This window comes from Rutidosis leptorrhynchoides, chromosome 8 (assembly GCF_046630445.1).
Source record: "Rutidosis leptorrhynchoides isolate AG116_Rl617_1_P2 chromosome 8, CSIRO_AGI_Rlap_v1, whole genome shotgun sequence".
In the NCBI taxonomy this organism is placed as follows: Eukaryota; Viridiplantae; Streptophyta; class Magnoliopsida; order Asterales; family Asteraceae; genus Rutidosis; species Rutidosis leptorrhynchoides.
In genome coordinates this window covers 325,071,887-325,099,725 of record NC_092340.1, presented here as the reverse complement: position 1 = coordinate 325,099,725, position 27,839 = coordinate 325,071,887, and positions in this window count along the sequence as shown.

The window sequence follows — 27,839 nt, the reverse complement described above, 5'->3', positions numbered from 1 at the left end:
ATATCGAGTTTTATTGTTATTTATTTGCGAAGACTTGAATAATTTTGTGGTTATTTGAGTGAAATTGATGATTTGAGCTCGCAAAGTCGTTGGTTTAATGTTTTGGTTATTTCGGGTTCGGTTCGTATTCATTTGGTGATATTTTGAAGTTATAATGAGTTTTTATGAAGTTTATAGCCTTTTGGTTCAAGTGATGTCTTGGAAGTATTCTTGGTGTGTTACGAGAGCTCTTGAGCTAAAAAGATTATTGTTGAAGAAGGTTCAAATTCTGTTTTTGCGCGTCTCAACCGTTTTGGCCATAACTTGAGCATACAGACTCAAAAAAGGTGAATCCAAGGCCCAGACGTCCGTAACTCAGAGCTCCACGATAATCAAGAATTAAAACTACAGCTCAGAGGATGTGCATATCGCGGTAGTGACGTGCACATTACGGCCGTGATTCAGAGACAGATATTTTGCAGTTTTCGAACAGCAACAAATCCCGGTCACGATGCAGCTATTCCAGTCGTGATTTGGGGCTGTCAGACTTCCAAATTTCCATCTTTAAATACCTCTATTTAACCCTAACTTTAGGGTATCAAATTGGGATAGATCCAGAGGCTAAAGAAGTCGTTTTTGGAGGTTTTAGAGCCATTCTTCACCAAAGGAAAAGATCTAAACATCAAAGTTGAAGATTGGATCACTCTATCAACATTGGTACTCTAGTTTTCCATTATATTAGTGATATTATGATGAATTCTATTTGTTCCAATTGTGTAGTTGATTCTCTTTTGAACATGTCAGGTTAAAAACCTTAGTGTTTGCTCAGATGTGGTAATTATTGATGTTGGATTATTCTTTATTTCATGGATTTAATATTTAATTGATTTAGTTTTAATAAGTTTGGTCAAAGACCCATTGCTATGCATGTTTTCTACTTTAATTCGATTATACATCTTATTAACTTGTTATTGTGAGATAATAGGTGTTAGATAAGGTGTACTTCAACACTTCATGTGATCAAGATGATTAGGGATTTGATTTCAAGTGATTGTATTAAATATCTAATCGGTAATTGAATGGTATTAGCATCATAATCGTGATAATTACATTGAGTGATCTTTGTAGTTAGGATTTTAAGTGATTTTAGTCCGGATCAAATCTTAATAGCTGAATCTAATTGATTAATGATTATTGTGTTCAACCAAAAGATCCATTATTGTGAAAATCGGTTACTTGACTTTAATTACATAATTTGTTACCTAGTTTACGTGAGTGATAAATGGATTATGCTTCAACTCTTAGGAGATTTAGACATTTACATGTGAGTGTAGTGGTGATTAATTGGTAATTGGATATCACAGGCGTGTAGGTGCTCTGAGTGATCGTAGTAATTAAGGTTTTATGTGAGTTTAACATAGATTGAATCACAATAGTTTAAGCATGTATGATTTAATTGTTAAAATGAGATTAATGTGAGTTAGTCAAGTTTGAATAATTGAATTATAACTTATCAGACATTTTATCAGTTCTAATTGAAAGAACAATCCACGTCACTAGTGAATCATCTGAGTGAACACTGCTTCATCCATCTGGTTATTCATTTTATTTTTATTCGCGTTATTAGTTTATTCAAACTCCCATTTTACGACATAAATCTTCAGAATAATTATTAGTCTTAAAATCTTAAAGCTGCTCCCTGTGAACAAATTCGTAATCATATTACAATAAGATTAGGTGTGTTTTACGCATATCACATGCAACTAAGTTAAAAAGCTTAATGGTGATAAACTTATTTAATTGGAATTACGCTTATATAATAAAGTTTGATATTGTTAGGCTTAATCGAAGAACCTTTGTTTGGATTTGTTTAATTAATGATTGCATGAGAACTTAGTAGTAATTGACTTTCAGCTAGTAACTTGAGTTGATCTACTTGGTGTTTAATAGCTTATATGAATTGTCAGTCTATTTGCATATTGATCCTCATCACAAGATTAATATGTATCATGTAATTGAATTGAACATAATTAAGATGTTAGTTATGCACATAACATATCTAGCATATGCTTTAAGTCCTACTTGTTGAATGATATGTGACACTTAGCTTAGCCTATTAAGGGATAATATTAAGGGATAATAGTTGGTCTATGATTGTTATTCTGCTTTGTATTAATATAAGTTATGGAACTTGCCTAATATGATTCCCTTATGAGTTGGTTGTTCATGTAACTGCTTTTAATTTTATCTGTTTATTTTGAATTTTCAATTCCATGCTCTGCCAGAACCTAGACGCTGACGGGTCACTTAAGTATTGAAAGATTCAATAGGTCGTGTATGTTTGATTATTCGTTGTTATTCGATAAAAGTTGTTATTTAATTTATTTATAAGCTATTTATATTTATTACTTAAAATTTAATCTATTTAGTTATTAGTTAATTACTTAAATTATTTTCTCATTCAAATCTTAATTCCTCCTATAATTAAAATCTCCATTCTAAAATCTTAATCTCAAATCTTATTTAAAAATATGGAACAACCAATAAAGAGAAAAGAAGAGAGAACTTTTATGGAAATGTTCAGTAAAGAAAATGAGGATGAATATAAGGCTGATCCATATACACCAAAACAAATACAATCAATATTAGAATGAAATGAATACATGAGACAAATAAAGGAAAAGGAAGAAAATTCTCAAACTCAACATACGATAACCATCGCACAATATCTTTCCAATGCGTATTATTGGACTAATGATGAGGAAGAGTTGGTTAATGAGGAGTTCGAACCAGTCAAAGAAGAGGTAGATGAGATTGGGGTTAGGGTTAGAAACATGTCGATAGAAGAGATGATGATAGTCGAGGGATTTTGCCCGTGTGTTTATGGATCTTTTCAATGTTGCACAAATCCAGATGTAAAACATTCATGTACCCCATATAATGCACACTTACCTACCGATTCATACCTAGAACAATTAAGTAAGACAAAATCTATTCCAATACCACAACCTACCATTCCACCACCTATGTTAGTAGACCCGGATAGTATATTTAGCAATAAAATTTTAGATGAAGAATCACTGGGTGTAGATTAGGATCCTTCAGATACCGAAGAGATTGATAAGTTCCATCCGATCAAATGGGATTCGCGACTACAGGTCGCGTTTCACGACACCCCAAACGCGATACACCTGCCTAAAACGCGATGAAGTGATCAGGACAAGGATTTTGAGGCTGTCGCATTTTGACCATGTTTGTCGCGTTCCGCGACGTAACAGGACGTGGCACAGATGCTCCAAATGCAATATATGCAGCTCTTCAACTCAATTTCAGTTTTCCAGCTTCAATTTAAAAGTTCAGGGACTGAAGTTGTCTGATTCTGATTCTGATGTAAAATCTGAAAATGCATAAGTGTTAGGTAGACTTTCAATGACACTTTATGATACAAACTTTTACTGGCATTTTCTACTGACACTTTCTGGCGACACTTTTTGATGTATTAAAATTCAGTCTGTTACAACTCTCCCCCACTTAAACTGGATCGCGCCCTCGCAATCTAAACCTCATTGCTAACAAGGGAAGTACGCCTTCCTCAACTTTTCGAGATCTCACACAACCCTGGACCCTTCGTTGCCATCATTGCACCCTATAAGTCCCACTTCTTTGATACATAACTTTCCAACCACATAACAAATCCTTCTTAATTACTTGGCACACTCTAACTCACAACTTAGAGTTCTACAGCCAACCGACATTCTCATTGGGTCATCCGCACCACGTACACGGTGATGGAATTTCCCGCAAGCTTTTCGGTAACTCCAACCGACACGCAACCTCACGCGACTCACAACTCGTCCACCATTAGCCTGTGAACATCATTTCGGTCACCCACTAAGGATGATCTTATCACTTCTCGCACGTACAAGTCCTCAATAATATAAAGAAATTGCTCATGAACGCACTCGACACTAACATATCTCTATACGAGGCAGTTAGAATCAACACTCTACGTCCGTAGTTCGCTCACCATCGGGACGACTTCCGACAAATCGCTTGAGCATGCCTACCAAACCGAGGTAACACTCTACCTTATAGGTACATACTCCCCCACTTAGGGTTTTAACCACACGCTATCACCGCCAAGATGATAACATCTCGCGAAATTTTGACATTCCACAACACACGTGACCGGTCTCGACGTTGTTCATACTTAACAATTCTTCGTGGACTTACGGCAAGGTACTCGAACCTTAATTTTTCAAGTCGGTCAAACGTTAATACCCGCTTAACACCACCATAAACCACAGTTGTACCTTCGGGTTTCTCATCGGTACCCAAGTACAAGGTAACCACACCATCGGAGTGAAGCATTTCACTAGCAGGTATACGGAGGCACCTGAAGCAGTGTTATGCAACTCCCATTACTACCACCGAGTCTCAAGAGCTAGACCCTTACGGGGTCTATCCTCGGTTTCACACGTCACCTGACTACTCGAAGTCACACTAATCCAACGAACCTTACGGCTCAACGGCCATAACTTTCTAGCGACACCCGCTAGTCACTAACCACATAGGCCGCATAGCTAGCCTATTTACCTTTCAACTCATCACTAAGGAGACGCTTGGAAACACCAAGACTTACACCCTCCCGCACACCATCGCAATCGTCAGCACAGTTGTCAACATACTTCGAAGCTAGTCAACTCCCGTGACTCTACTCGTACACATACGTGGTTAACGTAAATGCCTCTCGAACGGCATACCATTTCTACACTAACATTTAAAGGAGAGCAATACAAGTAACCATTTAATCACATCACAGTTACACCCAACTCAGTTAGTTAAACACGTCGTCAACCTACCTCGGCTAACCCCTAACATCTAATGATTAATCCGACCCAGTTAGTCAAACACATTCGATCAACCCGACTAGGCCAAACCCTAAAAACAATTTATTAACCCGACTCGGTTAGTCAAACACACTCGGTCAACCCGACTCGGTTAAACCCCTAACAACAATTGATTAACCCGACTCAGTTAGTCAAACACACTAGGTCAACCAGACTCGATTAAACCCCTAACAAGAATTGATTAACCCAACTTGGCTAATCAAACCTCAATGGACTAACTCGACCTAGCTAGTCACTACATCACATGGATAAACCCACTTATTACCCAAAAAGTCACCCACACAAAGATAGGTACCGAAATCAGATAGTACCTGAACCAAGCGTCGTTAGACCTCTGCGCTCTGTCACTAATCAACTCGGGACACTCCAACTTTTGGTGTCCCACCTTCCGGCACTTAAAACATGTTACATTACTGGACGGACATTCACGAGACTTATGTCCCACTTGACCACAATTATAACACGCGAATGTAAAACCACCCGTGCCACTCATCTTCACCCTTCCGACGCCCTCGATAGTACTTTTACTTTTCTTGTTCGAATGCATCGTATTTTCGAACTTCCGCTTACTAACATCGGAACCACTTCCTTTCGGGATAATTGTCTCAAAACTGTAACAACCTCACATTGGGCCTAGTGGTAATTTTCCTAATTTCCCTCGTGTGTTATTATATGTTATTTTAATAACTATATGTATATAATTATTTAATTATATAGTTGAAACCAGTTTGTGACAAGGGTCACAGAACAGGTTTGTTTATTTAATTTGGACCTCGTTTGGACCACTTAATGTGGTATTTCGTATTTCAGATAACTGGTAAATACCCGTGTGTATCACGGAAGAGATTTCCTTCTAATGAAGGAAACCCCTTTTAGTTAAAACCTCTGCTTCTCCTTTTATTTCCATTTTTGGAAATAATAACACATACATACACAAACGCTCCCAAATCTCACAAACCCTAATCCCTAATCTTATTCTTGATCTCGTTTTTAAACTGGAAATCATTCCTTGTGATTTCAGTAACATCATAAGGTATTTAACAAGCGATTTCATGTTCTAATTCGAGTTAAAAATAAGTGATTTTCTTAGTTTTTATGTCAAAGTGGGTTTTGAATCAAAAAGTGATTTGAATGTGTTGTTTATGTCAAATTGATGTTAGAAAACGTTTGTATATGAGTTTTATATGTTTTCTAAGTGATTTGTAGTGTCCAAACTGTAGTGACCCGAACTTTTCCATGTTTATATATATATTAAATGAAATTGTTATTTACATGATTAAGTGTTTCCAACATGTTAAGCAATCAAACTTGTTAAGACTTGATTAATTGAAATAGGTTTCATATAGACAATTGACCACCCAAGTTGACCGGTGATTCACGAACGTTAAAACTTGTAAAAACTATATGATGACATATATATGGATATATATATATATATATATATATATATATATATATATAGTTAACATGATATTATGATAAGTAAACATATCATTAAGTATATTAACAATGAACTACATATATAAAAAGCAAGACTACTAACTTAATGATTTTGAAACGAGACATATATGTAACGATTATCTTTGTAACGACATTTAATGTATATATATCATATTAAGAGATATTTATACATCATAATATCATGATAATATAATAATTTAAAATCTCATTTGATATTATAAACATTGGGTTAACAACACTTAACAAGATCGTTAACCTAAAGGTTTCAAAACAACACTTACATGTAACGACTAACGATGACTTAACGACTCAGTTAAAATGTATATACATGTAGTGTTTTAATATGTATTCATAAACTTTTGAAAGACTTCAAGACACTTATCAAAATACTTATACTTAACAAAAATGCTTACAATTACATCCTCGTTCAGTTTCATCATCAATTCTACTCGTATGCACCCGTATTCGTACTCGTACAATACACAGCTTTTAGATGTATGTACTATTGGTATATACACTCCAATGATCAGCTCTTAGCAGCCCATGTGAGTCACCTAACACATGTGGGAACCATCATTTGGCAAATAGCATGAAATATCTCATAAAATTACAAAAATATGAGTAATCATTCATGACTTATTTACATGAAAATAAAATTACATATCCTTTATATCTAATCCATACACCAACGACCAAAAACACCTACAAACACTTTCATTCTTCAATTTTTTTCATCTAATTGATCTCTCTCAAGTTCTATCTTCAAGTTCTAAGTGTTCTTCATAAATTCTACAAGTTCTAGTTTCATAAAATCAAGAATACTTCCAAGTTTGCTAGCTTACTTCCAATCTTGTAGAGTGATCATCCAACCTCAAGAAATCTTTCTTATTTATAGTAAGATATCTTTCTAATACAGAGTAATACTCATATTCAAACTTTGATTCAATTTCTATAACTATAACAATCTTATTTCGAGTGAAAATCTTACTTGAACTGTTTTCGTGTCATGATTCTGCTTCAAGAACTTTCAAGCCATCCAAGGATCCTTTGAAGCTAGATCCATTTTTCTCATTTCCAGTAGCTTTATCCAGAAAACTTGAGGTAGTAATGATGTTCATAACATCATTCAATTCATACATATAAAGCTATCTTATTCGAAGGTTTAAACTTGTAATCACTAGAACATAGTTTAGTTAATTCTAAACTTGTTCGCAAACAAAAGTTAATCCTTCTAAATTGACTTTTAAAATCAACTAAAAACATGTTCTATATCTATATGGTATTCTAACTTAATAATTTAAAACCTAGAAACACGAAAAACACCATAAAACTGGATATACGCCGTCGTAGTAAAACCGGGGGCTGTTTTGGTTGGGATAATTAAAAGCTAAGAAGAACTTTGATTTAAATGCTATACTTCTGGAAAAATGATTTTTCTTATGAACATGAAACTATATCCAAAAATCATGGTTAAACTCAAAGTGAAAGTATGTTTTTTAAAATGGTCATCAAGATGTCGTTCTTTCGACGGAAATGACTACCTCTTTTAAAAATGACTTGTAACTTGTATTTCCGACTATAAACTTATACTTTTTCTATTTAGATTCATAAATTTAAGTTCAATACGAAACCGTGGCCACTGGAATCACTCAAAACGGATTAGAAACGAAGAAATGGCGAGTAAAACAAGATTGATAAAAACTACTCATTTTACCTACGTGAAAGTTAGTAATAAATCTTTTTCAACCATAACCTAATCAACTTGTATTGTATATTATGTAATCTTGAGATACCATAGACACGTATACAATGTTTCGACCTATCATGTCGACACATCTATATATATTTCGGAACAACCATAGACACTCTATACGTGAATGTTGGAGTTAGCTATACAGGGTTGAGGTTGATTCCAAAATATATATATAGTTTGAGTTGTGATCAATACTGAGATATGTATACACTGGGTCGTGGATTGATTCAAGATAATATTTATCGATTTATTTCTGTACATCTAACTGTGGACAACTAGTTGTAGGTTACTAACGAGGACAGCTGACTTAATAAACTTAAAACATCAAAATGTATTAAAAGTATTGTAAATATATTTTGAACATACTTTGATATATATGTATATATTGTTATAGGTTCGTGAATCAACCAGTGGCCAAGTCTTACTTCCCGACGAAGTAAAAATCTGTGAAAGTGAGTTATAGTCCCACTTTTAAAATCTAATATTTTTGGGATGAGAATACATGCAGGTTTTATAAATGATTTACAAAATAGACACAAGTACGTGAAACTACATTCTATGGTTGAATTATCGAAATCGAATATGCCCCTTTTTATTAAGTCTGGTAATCTAAGAATTAGGGAACAGACACCCTAATTGACGCGAATCCTAAAGATAGATCTATTGGGCCTAACAAACCCCATCCAAAGTACCGGATGCTTTAGTACTTCGAAATTTATATCATATCCGAGGGGTGTCCCGGAATGATGGGGATATTCTTAAATATGCATCTTGTTAATGTCGGTTACCAGGTGTTCACCATATGAATGATTTTTATCTCTATGTATGGGATGAGTATTGAAATATGAAATCTTGTGGTCTATTATTATGATTTGATAATATATAGGTTAAACCTATAACTCACCAACATTTTTGTTGACGTTTTAAGCATGTTTATTCTCAGGTGATTATTAAGATCTTCAGCTGTCGCATACATAAATAAGGACGAGATTTGGAGTCCATGCTTGTATGATATTGTGTAAAAACTGCATTCAAGAAACTTAGTTCGTTGTAACATATTTGTATTGTAAACCATTATGTAATGGTCGCGTGTAAACAGGATATTTTAGATTATCATTATTTGATAATCTACGTAAATCTTTTTAAACCTTTATTGATGAAATAAAGGTTATGGTTTGTTTTAAAAATGAATGCAGTCTTTGAATAACGTCTCATATAGAGGTCAAAACCTCGCAACGAAATCAATTAATATGGAACGTTTTTAATCAATAAGAACGGGACATTTCAGTTGGTATCAGAGCGTTGGTCTTAGAGAACCAGAAAATTTGCATTAGTGTGTCTTATCGAGTTTGTTAGGATGCATTAGTGAGTCTGGACTTCGACCGTGTTTTCTTTAAAAATGATTGCTTAACATTTTTGTTGGAAACTATACATTATTAACATGTATATATTATGTGATATATTAATCTCTTAACATGTTTGATATTGTGTGATAGATGTCTACCTCTAGCACAAATCCCATTAACTCACCTAATAATAGCGAAGAGTCGAATATATATTGGACTGATTCACAAGTTCCTGAAGAGGAACCGGAAGAAGAATCAGAATCGGAAGAAGAATCAGAACCAGAAGAGGAGGAACCGGAGGAGGAAATAGAACCGGTGGGGGAAATAATAAAACGGTTAAGTAAAAGAAAATCCTCAACCAACCGACCAAGGTTAATTATGGTCAATGGTGTTTCCGCCAAGGAAGAAAAATATTGGGAGCATTACCAATTCTCCGATGAATCGGATTCCGACGAGAATTCCGATGATGTTATAGAAATTACCCCAACTGAATTTAAAAAGGCAAAAGAAAATAATAAGGGAAAGGGCATAAAAATAGAGAAATCTAATTCCAACCCCGATGAACTTTATATGTATCGTCAACCCCCGAAGCCCTTCATTTGTAACAATGACCCGGGAACCTCTAAACCACCAGGTTTTTCTAAACCGTTGTGGAAAACGACAGCTCATATTAGGGAAACATCATATATCCCTAGAAACTTGGCAAAACGAACCAAAACTGAAGAAGAAGAAAGCGAGTCGGAATAAGATAGTTATATTCGTGTGGTGTAATATATGTAATATAGTGTGCTTATGCTTTATGGTATATGTAAAAATTGCTTGTATTAATAAGTATTTTTTTTTATGAATCTAACTCTTGTCTATTTTACAGTATAAAAACACAAAATGGATAGACAACCCAATATTTTAAGAGACCTACCCGGAGACATGATTGATGAAATCTTGTCTAGAGTCGGTCAGAATTCTTCGGCACAACTATTTACGGCGAAATCAGTTTGTAAGACATTCGAAGAACGTTCCAAGAATGTCTTGGTTTATAAGAGACATTCGTTTGAAAGATGGGGGATATCACATTGGGAAACCCATATGTTACGATGTGTTTACTTTGACGCATATATTGCGGGGAACCCAAATGCTATTTTACGCAACGGGTTAAGAAATTATTTTGACTCAATGTATCCGAATATAGGACTTCATGATTTAGAAAAAGCGGCTAACATGCAACATAAAGAAGCATGCTATGCTTACGGGTTAGTAATGTTCGCTTCTCACCAAAGTGAGAAAAAGAACATCGGGCTACAACTATTAAACAAAACGTTCCCACAAGTGACGGAGTCGGTAATTGGGGTAAGAAATGAGGTTTTTAGGTTATTACGAGAGTGTTGGTCATTACGTAACCCTCGTCCCTTTGACGACGTTACAACACGTTGTCTTATCAAAGGCCATAACGGTTATGTTCCACAAGACCAAGGATGGGAAGTAGTCCTAGTAAAACCAGAATGCATGACTTGTTTCTAGACGTATGAATTACGTGTCTTTATTGCCTTTGCTGAACGACTTGTGTACTAGCTAGAATTATCTTCACAACTATCTTGTATCAAAGTTATTGTGTGCTATATTTCATGCTTTATGTAAAATAAGCGGTATTGTAAGTTTGTAAAATATTCTGTAAAAGTTTGAACGCGAAATATTATTATAATCAGTTTTTCATATAGAATTGTAGTAGTTGAATTGTATATTAGCTACTAAGTATGAACTTAACGGGTAGGTACTACCCGAATTTAAACTTATAAAACGCTAATATGAAGAAAAAGCTTTTATAAATGAGTTCATATTATGCTACGAGATACTATTGACTACTCTTAATATTCTGTATGATTAACTTGTTTCATTTGACTATTTGAAGGAAATGGCACCGACTACTCGACAAACCTTGAATATGAGCGAAGAGGAATTTCGTGCCTTTCTTGCTTCAAACATAGCCACAGTACAGGCTGCGCTACATACCAACAATAACCTTGGATCTAGCATTACCGGAAATCGTGTAGGATGCACCTACAAAGAATTCACTGCCTGCAAACCTTTGGAATTTGATGGAACCGAAGGACCGATCAGATTGAAACGGTGGACCGCGAAGGTCGAATCGGTGTTTGCCGTAAGTAAGTGTACTGAAGAGGACAAAGTGAAGTACGCTATGCATACCTTCACAGGTTCTGCGTTAACATGGTAGAATACCTATCTAGAGCAAGTGGGACAAGATGATGCTTACGCACTACCGTGGTCAGCATTCAAGCACTTGATGAACGAGAAGTACCGTCCCAGAACCGAGGTCAATAAGCTCAAGACAGAACTTAGAGGGTTACGAACCCAAGGATTTGATATTACCACGTACGAAAGACGATTCACAGAATTATGTCTATTGTGTCCGGGAGCGTTCGAAGATGAGGAAGAGAAGATCGACGCGTTTGTGAAAGGATTACCGGAAAGAATCCAAGAAGATATTAGTTCACACGAGCCCGCCTCCATACAACAGGCATGTAGAATGGCTGACAAACTAGTGAACCAGATTGAAGAAAGAATTAAAGAACAGACTGCTGAAGAGGCCAATGTGAAGCAAGTCAAAAGAAAGTGGGAGGAAAACGGTGATAAGAATCACCAATACAACAACAACAGTAATTACAATAATAATCGCAACAATTATCCCAACAATCGCAACATCAATCGCAACTACAACAAACGACCCAAAAACAACAACAACAACAACAACAACAACATCAACTACAACAATCGTCCCAACAACAATAACAACCGCAACAACAACAACAACAACAAAAACAACAACAACAATCAGAAGCAGCTATGCCAAAGGTGTGAAAAGTATCACTCGGGGTTCTGCACCAAATTTTGCAACAAGTGTAAAAGAAATGGTCATAGCGCGGCGAAGTGTGAGGTCTACGGACCAGGGGTTAATAGAACGAAAGGAACAAATGGTGTCGGAACGAGTAATGGCGGAGCAAGTAGTGTCGGAGCAAGTTATGCCAATGTCGTTTGTTATAAATGTGGAAAACCGGGCCACATTATTAGAAATTGCCCGAACCAGGAGAACACGAATGGACAAGGCCGCGGAAGAGTTTTCAATATTAATGCGGCAGAGGCACAGGAAGACCCGGAGCTTGTTACGGGTACGTTTCTTATTGACAATAAATCTGCTTACGTTTTATTTGATTCAGGTGCGGATAGAAGCTATATGAGTAGAGATTTTTGTGCTAAATTAAGTTGTCCATTGACGCCTTTGGATAGTAAAGTTTTACTCGAATTAGCAAACGGTAAATTAATTTCAGCAGATAATATATGCCGGAATCGAGAAATTAAATTGGGTAGCGAAATATTTAAGATTGATTTGATACCAGTAGAGTTAAGGAGTTTTGATGTAATAGTTGGCATGGACTTGCTGAAGAAGGTAAAAGCAGAGATCGTATGTTATAAAAATGCAATTCGCATTGTACGAGAAGAAGGAGAACCCTTAATGGTGTACGGAGAAAAGGGCAACATGAAGCTACATCTTATTAGTATTTTGAAGGCACAAAAACTAATAAGAAAAGGTTGCTATTCTGTTCTAGCACACATCGAGAAAGTACAAACTGAAGAAAAGAGCATCAATGATGTTTCCGTCACAAAAGAATTTCCCGATGTATTTCCGAAAGAATTACCGGGACTACCTCCACATCGATCTATTGAATTTCAAATAGATCTTGTACCAGGAGCTGCACCAATAGCTCGTGCTCCTTATAGACTCGCACCCAGCGAGATGAAAGAACTGCAAAGCCAACTGCAAGAACTATTAGAACGTGGTTTCATTCGACCAAGCACATCACCATGGGGAGCTCCTGTTTTGTTTGTCAAGAAGAAGGATGGTACATTTAGATTGAGTATTGACTACAGAGAGTTGAACAAACTTACCATCAAAAACCGTTATCCACTGGTGAGAATTGACGACTTATTTGATCAACTACAAGGCTCGTCGGTTTATTCGAAGATCGATTTACGTTCTGGATATCATCAAATGCGAGTAAAGGAGGATGATATTCCAAAAACTGCTTTTAGGACGCGTTATGGTCATTACGAGTTTATGGTTATGCCGTTTGGATTGACTAACGCACCAGCTGTGTTCATGGACCTTATGAACCGAGTGTGTGGGCCATATCTTGACAAGTTTGTCATTGTTGTCATCGATGACATACTTATTTACTCAAAGAATGATCAAGAGCACGAAGAACATTTGAGAAAAGTGCTAGAAGTATTGAGGAAAGAAAAACTGTACGCTAAGTTTTCAAAGTGTGCATTTTGGCTGGAAGAAGTTCAATTCCTCGGTCACATAGTGAACAAAGAAGGTATCCAGGTGGACCCGGCAAAGATCGAAACCGTTAAAAAGTGGGAAACCCCAAAAACTCCGAAACACATACGCCAGTTTTTAGGACTAGCTGGTTACTACAGAAGGTTCATCCAAGACTTTTCCAGAATAGCAAAACCCTTGACTGCATTAACGCATAAAGGGAAGAAATTTGAATGGAAGAATGAACAAGAGAAAGCGTTTCAGTTATTGAAGAAAAAGCTAACTACGGCACCTATATTGTCATTGCCTGAAGGGAATGATGATTTTGTGATTTATTGTGACCCATCAAAGTAAGGTCTCGGTTGTGTATTAATGCAACGAACGAAGGTGATTGCTTATGCGTCTAGACAATTGAAGATTGACGAACAAAATTATACGACGCATGATTTGGAATTAGGCGCGGTTATTTTTGCATTAAAGACTTGGAGACACTACTTATATGGGGTCAAAAGTATTATATATACCGACCACAAAAGTCTTCAACACATATTTAATCAGAAACAACTGAATATGAGGCAGCGTAGGTGGATTGAATTGTTGAATGATTACGACTTTGAGATTCGTTACCACCCGGGGAAGGCAAATGTGGTAGCCGACGCCTTGAGCAGGAAGGACAGAGAACCCATTCGAGTAAAATCTATGAATATAATGATTCACAATAACCTTACTACTCAAATAAAGGAGGCGCAACAAGTAGTTTTAAAAGAGGGAAATTTAAAGGATGAAATACCCAAAGGATCGGAGAAGCATCTTAATATTCGGGAAGACGGAACCCGGTATAGGGCTGAAAAGATTTGGGTACCAAAATTTGGAGATATGAGAGAAATGGCACTTAGAGAAGCTCATTAAACCAGATACTGAATACATCCTGGAACGGGGAAGATGTACAAGGATCTCAAGAAATATTTTTGGTGGCCGGGTATGAAAGCCGATGTTGCTAAATACGTAGGAGAATGTTTGAAGTGTTCTAAGGTCAAACCTGAGCATCAGAAACCATCAGGTCTACTTCAACAACCCGAAATCCCGGAATGGAAATGGGAAAACATTACCATGGATTTCATCACTAAATTGCCAAGGACTGCAAGTGGTTTTGATACTATTTGGGTAATAGTTGATCGTCTCACCAAATTAGCACACTTCCTGCCAATAAGAGGAGATGACAAGATGGAGAAGTTAGCACGACTGTATTTGAAGGAAGTTGTCTCCATACATGGAATACCAATCTCTATTATCTCTGATAGAGATGGCAGATTTATTTCAAGATTCTGGCAGACATTACAGCAAGCATTGGGAACTCGTATAGACATGAGTACTGCCTATCATCCACAAACTAATGGGCAGAGCGAAAGGACGATACAAACGCTTGAAGACATGCTACGAGCTTGTGTTATTGATTTCGGAAATAGTTGGGATCGACATTTACCGTTAGCAGAATTTTCCTACAACAACAGCTACCATTCAAGTATTGAGATGGCACCGTTTGAAGCACTTTATGGTAGAAAGTGCAGGTCTCCGATTTGTTGGAGTGAAGTGGGGGATAGACAGATTACGGGTCCGGAGATAATACAAGAAACTACCGAGAAGATCATCCAAATTCAACAACGGTTGAAAACCGCCCAAAGTCGACAAAAGAGCTATGCTGACATTAAAAGAAAAGATATAGAATTTGAAATTGGAGAGATGGTCATGCTTAAGGTTTCACCTTGGAAAGGCGTTGTTCGATTTGGTAAACGGGGGAAACTAAATCCAAGGTACATTGGACCATTCAAGATTATAGATCGTGTCGGACCAGTAGCTTACCAACTAGAGCTACCTCAACAACTCGCGGCTGTACATAACACTTTCCACGTCTCAAATTTGAAGAAATATTTTGCTAAAGAAGATCTCACTATTCCGTTGGACGAAATCCAAATCAATGAAAAACTTCAATTCATTGAAGAACCCGTCGAAATAATGGATTGTGGTTAAGAGACTTAAACAAAACAAGATACTGATTGTTAAGGTTCGATGGAATGCTCGTAGAGGACCCGAGTTCACCTGGGAGCATGAAGATCAGATGAAGAAGAAATACCCGCATTTATTTCCAGAAGATACGTCAACACCTCCAGCTGCTTAAAATTTCGGGACGAAATTTATTTAACGGGTAGGTACTGTAGTGACCCGAACTTTTCCATGTTTATATATATATTAAATGAAATTGTTATTTACATGATTAAGTGTTTCCAACATGTTAAGCAATCAAACTTGTTAAGACTTGATTAATTAAAATAGGTTTCATATAGACAATTGACCACCCAAGTTAACCGGTGATTCACGAAAGTTAAAACTTGTAAAAACTATATGATGACATATATATGGATATATATATATAGTTAACATGATATTATGATAAGTAAACATATCATTAAGTATATTAACAATGAACTACATATGTAAAAGCAAGACTACTAACTTAATGATTTTGAAACGAGACATATATGTAATGATTATCGTTGTAACAACATTTAATGTATATATATGATATTAAGAGATATTTATACATCATAATATCATGATAATATAATAATTTAAAATCTCATTTGATATTATAAACATTGGGTTAACAACACTTAACAAGATCGTTAACCTAAAGGTTTCAAAACAACACTTACATGTAACGACTAACGATGACTTAACGACTCAGTTAAAATGTATATACATGTAGTGTTTTAATATGTATTCATACACTTTTGAAAGACTTCAAGACACTTATCAAAATACTTATGCTTAACAAAAATGCTTACAATTACATCCTCGTTCAGTTTCATCAACAATTCTACTCGTATGCACCCGTATTCGTACTCGTACAATACACAGCTTTTAGATGTATGTACCATTAGTATATACACTCCAATGATCAGCTATTAGCAGCCCATTTGAGTCACCTAACACATGTGGGAACCATCATTTGGCAACTAGCATGAAATATCTCATAAAATTACAAAAATATGAGTAATCATTCATGACTTATTTACATGAAAACAAAATTACATATCCTTTATATCTAATCCATACACCAACGACCAAAAACACCTACAAACACTTTCATTCTTCAATTTTCTTCATCTAATTGATCTCTCTCAAGTTCTATCTTCAAGTTCTAAGTGTTCTTCATAAATTCTACAAGTTCTAGTTTCATAAAATCAAGAATACTTCCAAGTTTGCTAGCTTACTTCCAATCTTGTAGAGTGATCATCCAACCTCAAGAAATCTTTCTTATTTATAGTAAGATATCTTTCTAATATAAGGTAATACTAATATTCAAACTTTGATTCAATTTCTATAACTATAACAATCTTATTTCGAGTGAAAATCTTACTTGAACTGTTTTCGTGTCATGATTCTGCTTCAAGAACTTTCAAGCCATCCAAGGATCCTTTGAAGCTAGATCCATTTTTCTCATTTCCAGTAGCTTTATCCAGAAAATTTGAGGTAGTAATGATGTTCATAACATCATTCGATTCATACATATAAAGCTATCTTATTCGAAGTTTTAAACTTGTAATCACTAGAATATAGTTTAGTTAATTCTAAACTTGTTCGAAAACAAAAGTTAATCCTTCTAAATTGACTTTTAAAATCAACTAAACACATGTTCTATATCTATATGATATTCTAACTTAATGATTTAAAACCTGGAAACACGAAAAACACCATAAAACTGGATATACGCCGTCGTAGTAAAACCGGGGGCTGTTTTGGTTGGGATAATTAAAAGCTAAGAAGAACTTTGATTTAAAAGCTATACTTCTGGAAAAATGATTTTTCTTATGAACATGAAACTATATTCAAAAATCATGGTTACACTCAAAGTGAAAGTATGTTTTTCAAAATGGTCATCAAGATGTCGTTCTTTCGACGAAAATGACTACCTCTTTCAAAAACGACTTGTAACTTGTATTTCCGACTATAAACTTATACTTTTTCTATTTAGATTCATAAAGTTAAGTTCAATACGAAACCATGGCCACTGGAATCACTCAAAACGGATTAGAAACGAAGAAATGGCGAGTAAAACAAGATTGATAAAAACTACTCATTTTACCTACGTGAAAGTTAGTAATAAATCTATTCCAACCATAACCTAATCAACTTATATTGTATATTAGGTAATCTTGAGATACCATAGACACGTATACAATGTTTCGACCTATCATGTCGACCCATCTATATATATATATTGCGGAACAACCATAGACACTCTATACGTGAATGTTGGAGTTAGCTATACAGGGTTGAGGTTGATTCCAAAATATATATATAGTTTGAGTTGTGATCAATACTGAGATATGTATACACTGGGTCGTGGATTGATTCAAGATAATATTTATCGATTTATTTCTGTACATCTAACTGTGGACAACTAGTTGTAGGTTACTAACGAGGACAGCTGACTTAATAAACTTAAAACATCAAAATGTATTAAAAGTATTGTAAATATATTTTGAACATACTTTGATATATATGTATATATTGTTATAGGTTCGTGAATCAACCAGTGGCCAAGTCTTACTTCCCGACGAAGTAAAAATCTGTGAAAGTGAGTTATAGTCCCACTTTTAAAATCTAATATTTTTGGGATGAGAATACATGCAGGTTTTATAAATGATTTACAAAATAGACACAAGTACGTGAAACTACATTCTATGGTTGAATTATCGAAATCGAATATGCCCCTTTTTATTAAGTCTGGTAATCTAAGAATTAGGGAACAGACACCCTAATTGACGTGAATCCTAAAGATAGATCTATTGGGCCTAACAAACCCCATCCAAAGTATTGGATGCTTCAGTACTTCGAAATTTATATCATATCCGAGGGGTGTCTCGGAATGATGGGGATATTCTTAAATATGCATCTTGTTAATGTCGGTTACCAGGTGTTCACCATATGAATGATTTTTATCTCTATGTATGGGATGAGTATTGAAATATGAAATCTTGTGGTCTATTATTATGATTTGATAATATATAGGTTAAACCTATAACTCACCAACATTTTTGTTGACGTTTTAAGCATGTTTATTCTCAGGTGATTATTAAGAGCTTCCGCTATCGCATACATAAATAAGGACGAGATTTGGAGTCCATGCTTGTATGATATTGTGTAAAAACTGCATTCAAGAAACTTATTTCGTTGTAACATATTTGTATTGTAAACCATTATGTAATGGTCGCGTGTAAACAGGATATTTTAGATTATCATTATTTGATGATCTACGTAAAGCTTTTTAAACCTTTATTGATGAAATAAAGGTTATGGTTTGTTTTAAAAATGAATGCAGTCTTTGAAAAACGTCTCATATAGAGGTCAAAACCTCGCAACGAAATCAATTAATATGGAACGTTTTTAATCAATAAGAACGGGACATTTCATAAATAGTGCAAAAACGAGATTTGGGGTTAAAAATGACAAAAACAGCAACCTGATGCTGATGAACAGCTCCCATACAGTTGCAGGATGCATCCGTACGGTTACAGGGTGTATCCGGACCATTTCTGGTGCAACCGGGCGGTTGCAGGTGCAACCGGGCGATTGCAGATGCTCCCGCGCGGTTGCAGTCTAGCAGCGTTTTGGAAAACTTGTTTTACCGTTGGAAACGTAATGAGATTTACTTTCTAGTGGTGAAGGTTTGAAACACTGAATCAAACTTTAATTTGGGTCAAAATGATGGAATAGCGCGCATGCCACGTTCTACACGCGTGGGATAGTTGCAATTGGATGGGAAACCATGTAAACTTGTCATATATGGATATATTAGGCTATATGATGTTGTTTATAGTATGAATTGATGATATTATTAGTTAGATATGTACTAACTTGAGATTTGATATTCTCAGGTAATAAGGGAACGGAGAAGGCTCAGTAATATAAGACTTCTGAGTTCTTGCTATTTATGAGGTGAGTGGGACTATCGTAACTATTATATGTATGTAGTAGCAGGTTATGCTACTGTTGTCCTGCCATGTTATACCTGCTGAGTTAGCATATGATGTTTATGCTTATGTGATGATTATGTGCACTTGGGTATCATCGGCTATGATGTCTAGTCGGTAATCAGCTTTGGGTATAAACCTGAGCATAAGGTCAACCTTGCTGTCAGGTTGGGTTCAAGAGTTACTATTCGTATAGTATAGTTTGAATGGCGCATCCTCTGCGTCCGGATTACTATGCGAGGGAGATAGTAACAGGAACTTTCGGTAAACTCTAGCTCGATCAACTAGTAGTTAATGGCCCGTACAAGCCGCCGAGCCTAGTGTTACCATTTTGGTTTACTTTGTTGATGTTATGTCATTGTGCTTAGCTTGATGCTAGATACCTATGACTATTAGGATAATTCCCTTTACTTAGCTTTATGCTAATCCCCCACAGTTCCCCCCTGCAGGTTAAGCTTTGCATGCTATAGTTTTTGGGAGTGGTTGCTTTTGGATATGTTTGACAGGCTACACTCTGATGTTTATATTTTGATACTTATATGTGTGTAAAGGCTTTTGGTTAACGTAACACCTGGATGACTCTAATAACTATGGTTTAGTTAATTACTACGTATGGTTTGTAAATATCATTATATTATGTTTCCGCTGTGATTTAAAAAAATGTACGGTGTTACAAGTTGGTATCAGAGCGTAGGTTTAGCAACGTGTACACATGGATTTCATGTTCCCAAACCTTACTTGTGTTGTGTCAAACATATATGTGGGGTAGAGTTAAGTGAATGTGGAAGTTGTATGTTAGTCTTAGGTACTAACAAGTTATCCACTAAGCTTTGGTGAAATGATGTGCAGTACAGGTTAAAGATGACTGACGGACAACAAAATATTAATGCTCCCCCGACCCTGGTATCTTCAGAGCTCCAACAGAGGGTGAAATTTCAGATGAAGATCAAGGAGATTACATCCAGAGGTTAGAAAGTGAGCTACAGGAAGCTCAGGAAAAGATTACAGAACTAAAAAATACTCTTCCTACACGTGACTTGAGAGTAAATGTGGAACCGCCACCTCTTGGTTTTCCATTCCCCCAACATGGGCCTACACCCACTAGGAGTTCATCTCAGCAACCACAACAACAACAGTATCAGTTTCCGTTACCTCCCCAATTCCAAACACCATAGCCTAACCAAACTGAAAACCAATATCCTAACCAGTTTATGTACACTTACCCATTACAAATGATACCACAACCAGTTGCTGAACCCGAAAGAAATGTACATTTAAACAATTCATGGAGTGTAAACCCCCAGAGTATTCTGGAAGTACAAACCCGACAGACACCTTAGATTGACTGCGTAAAGTAGATCAAGGATTGGATGCTTGTCAATGCAAACCTGAATTGCGTGTTACTTATGCAAGCCGACTTCTGAAAAAGAAAGCAATGGGCTGGTGGGATTCTTTGACTGCCTAGATGTCCAAAGAACAGTTGAGTCAAGTCACTTGGGAACAATTTTCAGCAAAGGTGTGCGAGCAATACTGTACTCCGTACGAAATCTCCAAAATGAAGTGCGAGTTTATGAATTTAAGAATGACTAAGCAGATGTCAATTGATGAAGCGATCGAAAAGTACACAGACAAACTCCACTTTGTACAACAATGGCTTCCTGACGAACAATCTAGAATCGATCAGTTTGTTGAAATGATTCTACCTGCGCACCGATCAATGGTGAGATTAGCAACAACCTTGCCTCAAGCGTTTGTTATGGCAAGAATGGTGGAAGGAGACGTCAAAGCCACCAAGAGTAAATAGAGAGAGCAGATGTCGCAACCAAAACAAGCGACAAGCCAGACGAGCCAAATGAGTAGTAAATCTAGAAAATCTCATGGTAACCAACAAAGAGGTAGGGTTACTCAAAGCAGTGGTAGTAATTTGAGTTAGAAAACGTGGTGCAATGTGTGTAGGTCAACACACGCTGGACCCTGTACAGAGTTGACAAGGAGGTATATAAGGTTTGGAGCGATGGGTCATGATGTTCAAGTTTGTTCATTTCGAGAAAATGTTTGTTGGAATTGCAAAAAATCGTGTCATCGATCAGCTGATTGTCCTTCTACAAGGCGAGCGAGCTCTGGCGTAGGGGCTGGAGCAAGAACAATGTCAGTAGGGGGATCCTCTGCCTCTTCAACGGGACAGAAGCGAAAGAATCCTTCACCACCTGAAGCAAGAGCCTTTCAAATGTCGGTTGATACAGCTACTGAAACCGACGATGAGATTACAGGTATGTTTCTGATAAATTCTTCACTGGCTCGTGTGTTATTTGATTGTGGAGCAAATCGCTCTTTTAAGTGGGTGATGGTAGAACGGTTCCAGTCACAACCTATGTGTCTGGAGTAACCATTGAAATAGATGGGAATGAATTCCCTATGACTTGTCTTGTTATGCCTATACCGAGCTTTAATGTCGTATTAGGTATGGATTGGTTAGGCCGCCATAAGGCAAGTATAAAACGTGATAAGAAAATAATTTATTTTCCTTTGGCGTATGGGACACGGGCTGTGGCCCGATGTGAACGGGGCGGGTTTAATTGTCCATTAATTTCGATGATGAAAGCAAAAAAAATCGTTAGAAAAGGGGTGTGATTCATTTCTAGCATATGTGATCGATGCAAAGAAAGAGAAGAAATCCGTGTCTGATATCCCGATAGTGTCCGAATTCCTAGAAGTCTTCCCAGATGAATTGCGGGGTTTACCGCCAGTTAGGGAATTAGAATATAAAATCGAGTTGTTGCCAGGATCCACACCAGTGGAAAAAGCTCCGTATCGATTAGCACAGTCCGAGATTCGTGATATGATGTCGCAAATTCAGGAGTTGCTAGATCGTGGGATTATTAGGCAAAGTTCTTCGCCATGGGGTGCTCCAGTGTTGTTAGTGAAGAAGAAATACGGAACTCTCCGTATGTGCATTGATAACCGAGAACTAAATAAAAGGACGGTAAAGAACAAGTACCTGTTGCCAAGAATTGATGATCTGTTTGATCAGCTACAAGGGGCATCGTACTTCTCTAAAATTGATCTTCGATCAGGTTATCACCAGGTTCGGGTAGCCGAGGAAGATATTCCAAAGACCGCTTTTCGTATAAGATACGGTCACTACGAGTTTTTAGTTATACCGTTTGGGTTGACAAATGCGCCAGCAATATTCATGGATTTAATGAATCGGGTGTGCTGACAGTTTCTTAACAAATTTGTGATAGTATTTATAGATGATATTTTGATTTATTCAAAGATAGAATCAGAACACGCTACACATCTGAGACAAGTGTTAGAACTATTGAAACGAGAAAGGTTGTACGCCAAATTTTCTAAATGTGAGTTCTGGTTAAGAGAAGTGCAGTTTTTGGGTCACGTTATCTGCCAAGAGGGTATCAAAGTCGATCCATCTAAAATAGAAGCGGTAATGAATTGAAATTCACCGAAGACTCTGATAGAGATTAAGAGTTTTCTGGGTTTAGCCGGTTACTACCGAAGGTTTATTAAAGATTTCTCAAAGATTGCGGGTCCATTGACCAAGTTAACAAGGAAAGATGTAACTTTTCGATGGAGTGATGAACAAGAAAACGCCTTTCAGACATTGAAACAGTTATTGTATCAAGCTCCGATTTTAGCGTTACCTGAGGGTACAGAAGATTTTGTTGTGTATCGTGATGCGTCATTAGCCGGATTGATATGTGTGTTAATGCAGAGAGAGAAAGTTATTGCCTATGCCTCTAGACAGTTAAAAACTCATGAGAAGAATTATCCGACACATGATCTTGGCTGCGGTTGTATTTGCATTGAAATTATGGAGGCATTATCTTTACGGCACTCATTATGTGATTTTTACCGACCACAAGAGTCTTCAGCATATATTTTCGCAAAAAGAATTAAACATGCGCCAGAGACGGTGGCAAGAGCTAATCAAAGATTATGATTGTGAAATTTGTTATCATCCAGGACAGGCAAATGTAGTTGCAGATGCTTTGAGTCGAAAGAAATCAACTGACAATGTAAAATTCATGCGAATTGAGACTGTGTCAGATTTGATTGATCGATTAATGATAGCATAATTAGAAGCCTTGAAGGATGAACATTTGAAATCTGAGATATTAGTAAAGCGAAAAGTGGATTTAATTGACGATTCTCGTGGATTAAAGACTTTGAGTAATAGAATTTGGGTTCCTTTGCTCGAAGGATTGAGGGATTTAATCTTGAATGAAGCGCATAAGTCTAGATTGTCTATCCATCCTGGAAGCACGAAGATGTATCATGATCTGAAACCTTTATATTGGTGGCCAACAATGAAGAAAGATATCGGCATTACGTGGAAAAGTGTCATATATGCGCTCAAGTAAAAGCAAAACATCCAAAACCTTACGGGTCATTATGTCAACTTGAGATTCCTCAGTGGAAGTGGGAGCACATAACGATGGATTACATAACAAAGTTACCCCGAACCCAGAAAGGTCATGACATGATTTGGGTGATAGTTAACAGATTGACTAAAAGCGCGCATTTTCTGGCCACAAGTGAGACAGCTTCACTCAGCAAGTTAGCCCAACTATATGTGAATGATATTATAGTTCGACATGGAATACCATTATCTATTGTATCATATAGAGATTCAAGGTTCGTGTCTAATTTTGCAGAGTTTATAGGAGAATTTGGGTACTCGAGTTAATCTCAGCACAACGTATCATCCTCAAATAGATGGTCAAAGTGAACATACTATTCAGATGTTAGAGGATATGTTAAGAGCTTGTGTATTAGAATATGGAGGATCGTGGGATTCTCATCTACCTTTGATTGAATTCACTTACCACAAATCGTATCACTCTAGTATAGGCATGCCACTCTATGAAATGCTCTATAGTCATCGCTGTAGAACGCTGACTTGTTGGTTAGAAGCTGGAGAGAAACAGTTTGCGGGTTCAGAGATTGTACAGTTAACTGCCGAGAAAGTAGCAATTGCACGCGAGAAATTGAAAGCCGCAAGAGATAGACAAAAGATGTAAGCTGATCCGCTCAGACAGCTAGTTATTTTCACAGTAGGTGAGCAGGTATACTTGAAAGTATCTCCCTAGAAAGGAGTCATTCATTTTGGTAAAAGGGGCAAGTTAGCTCCGAGGTACATTGGGCCATTTAGAATACAACATGTGTTGAATGATCACACAGTAGTATTAGATCTTCCTGATGAGTTAGCAGGTATTCATAACATATTTAATGTGTGCTATCTTCGTAAGTGCAAGGTAGAAGATGAAAGTCAAATTCTACCACTGCAAGATTTGAAAGTTGATATGAATAAGAAGTTAGTGGAAGTGTAGTGACCCGAACTTTTCCATGTTTATATATATTAATTGAGATTGATATTTACATGATTAAATGTTTCCAACATGTTAAGCAATCAAACTTGTTAAGACTTGATTAATTGAAATATGTTTCATATAGACAATTGACCACCCAAGTTGACCGGCGATTCACGAACGTTAAAACTTGTAAAAACAACATGACGATATATATATGGATATACATATGGTTAACATGAGATTATGATAAGTAAGTATCTCCATAAGTATATTAACAATGAGTTATATACATATAAACAAGACTACTAACTTAAGAATTTCGAAACGAGACATATATGTAACGATTATCGTTGTAACGACATTTAAATGTATATATATCATATTAAGATGTATTAATATATCATAATATCATGATAATATAATAATTTAACATCTCATTAGATATAATAAACAATGGGTTAACAACATTAATTGAGATCGTTAACTTAAAGGTTTCAAAACAACACTTACATGTAACGACTAACGATGACTTAACGACTCAGTTAAAATGTATATACATGTAGTGTATTTAGATGTATTAAAATACTTTTGGAAGACTTCAAGACATATATCAAAACACTCATACTTAACGAAAATGGTTACAGTTACTTTCCCATTCTTTTCTTTCATCAAGAATTCTAGTCGTATTCTTACCCGTATTATACACAGCTTCAAAACGTACTTACTATGGGTATATACCAATAGGAACTAGCATGGGATTCCACTCTTGATTATGTCATGTATGACTAATCAATTTTAACTTCTACCATGAGCTAGTCAACTAACTAGAACTCCTTTTAACCCCACTCACCACTCACCAATTACCACTCATCATTCACTCCATTTCACTTTCAATTCTCTTTCTAATTCTCTCTCAACACACCCACACTATTATGAACGTATTTTTACAGTAGTTAATCATCATCTTCATTAAAAATCACTTCAAGAATCAAGCTATAATCATCATAGGAAGAACACTTCAAAAATCCCTTCAAGTTTACTAATTTACTTCCAAGCTTTCTAATCCATTCCAAGTAATCATCTAAGATCAAGAAACCTTTGTTATATACAGTAGGTTATCTTTCTTATTCAAGGTAATATTCATATTCAAACTTTGATTCAATTTCTATAACTATAAACTATCTTAATTCGAGTAAAAATCTTACTTGAACTTGTTTTTGTGTCATGATCCTACTTCAAGAACTTTCAAGCCATCCAAGATCCTTTGAAGCTAGATCATTTCTTGTCACTTCCAGTAGGTTTACCTACTAAACTTGAGGTAGTAATGATGTTCATAACATCATTCGATTCATATATATAAAACTATCTTATTCGAAGGTTTAAACTCGTAATCACTAGAACATAGTTTAGTTAATTCTAAACTTGTTCGCAAACAAAAGTTAATCCTTCTAACTTGAATTTTAAAATTAACTAAACACATGTTATATATCTATATGATATGCTAACTTAATGATTTAAAACCTGGAAACACGAAAAACACCGTAAAACCGGATTTACGCCGTCGTAGTAACACCGCGGGCTGTTTTGGGTTAGTTAATTAAAAACTATGATAAACTTTGATTTAAAAGTTGTTATTCTGAGAAAATGATTTTTATTATGGACATGAAACTATATCCAAAAATTATGGTTAAACTCAAAGTGGAAGTATGTTTTCTAAAATGGTCATCTAGACGTCGTTCTTTCGACTGAAATGACTACCTTTACAAAAACGACTTGTAACTTATTTTTCTGACTATAAACCTATACTTTTTCTGTTTAGATTCATAAAATAGAGTTCAATATGAAACCATAGCAATTTGATTCACTCAAAACGGATTTAAAATGAAGAAGTTATGGGTAAAACAAGATTGGATAATTTTTCTCATTTTAGCTACGTGAAAATTGGTAACAAATCTATTCCAACCATAACTTAATCAACTTGTATTGTATATTATGTAATCTTGAGATACCATAGACACGTATACAATGTTTCGACCTATCATGTCGACACATCTATATATATTTCGGAACAACCATACACACTCTATATGTGAATGTTGGAGTTAGCTATACAGGGTTGAGGTTGATTTCAAAATATGTATAGTTTGAGTTGTGATCAATACTGAGATACGTATACACTGGGTCGTGGATTGATTCAAGATAATATTTATCGATTTATTTCTGTATATCTAACTGTGGACAACTAGTTGTAGGTTACTAACGAGGATAGCTGACTTAATAAACTTAAAACATCAAAATATATTAAAAGTGTTGTAAATATATTTTGAACATACTTTGATATATATATGTATATATTGTTATAGGTTCGTGAATCAACCAGTGGCCAAGTCTTACTTCCCGTCTAAGTAAAAATCTGTGAAAGTGAGTTATAGTCCCACTTTTAAAATCTAATATTTTTGGGATGAGAATACATGCAGGTTTTATAAATGATTTACAAAATAAACACAAGTACATGAAACTACATTCTATGGTTGAATTATCAAAATCGAATATGCCCCTTTTTATTAAGTCTGGTAATCTAAGAATTAGGGAACAGACACCCTAATTGACGCGAATCCTAAAGATAGATCTATTGGGCCTAACAAACCCCATCCAAAGTACCGGATGCTTTAGTACTTCGAAATTTATA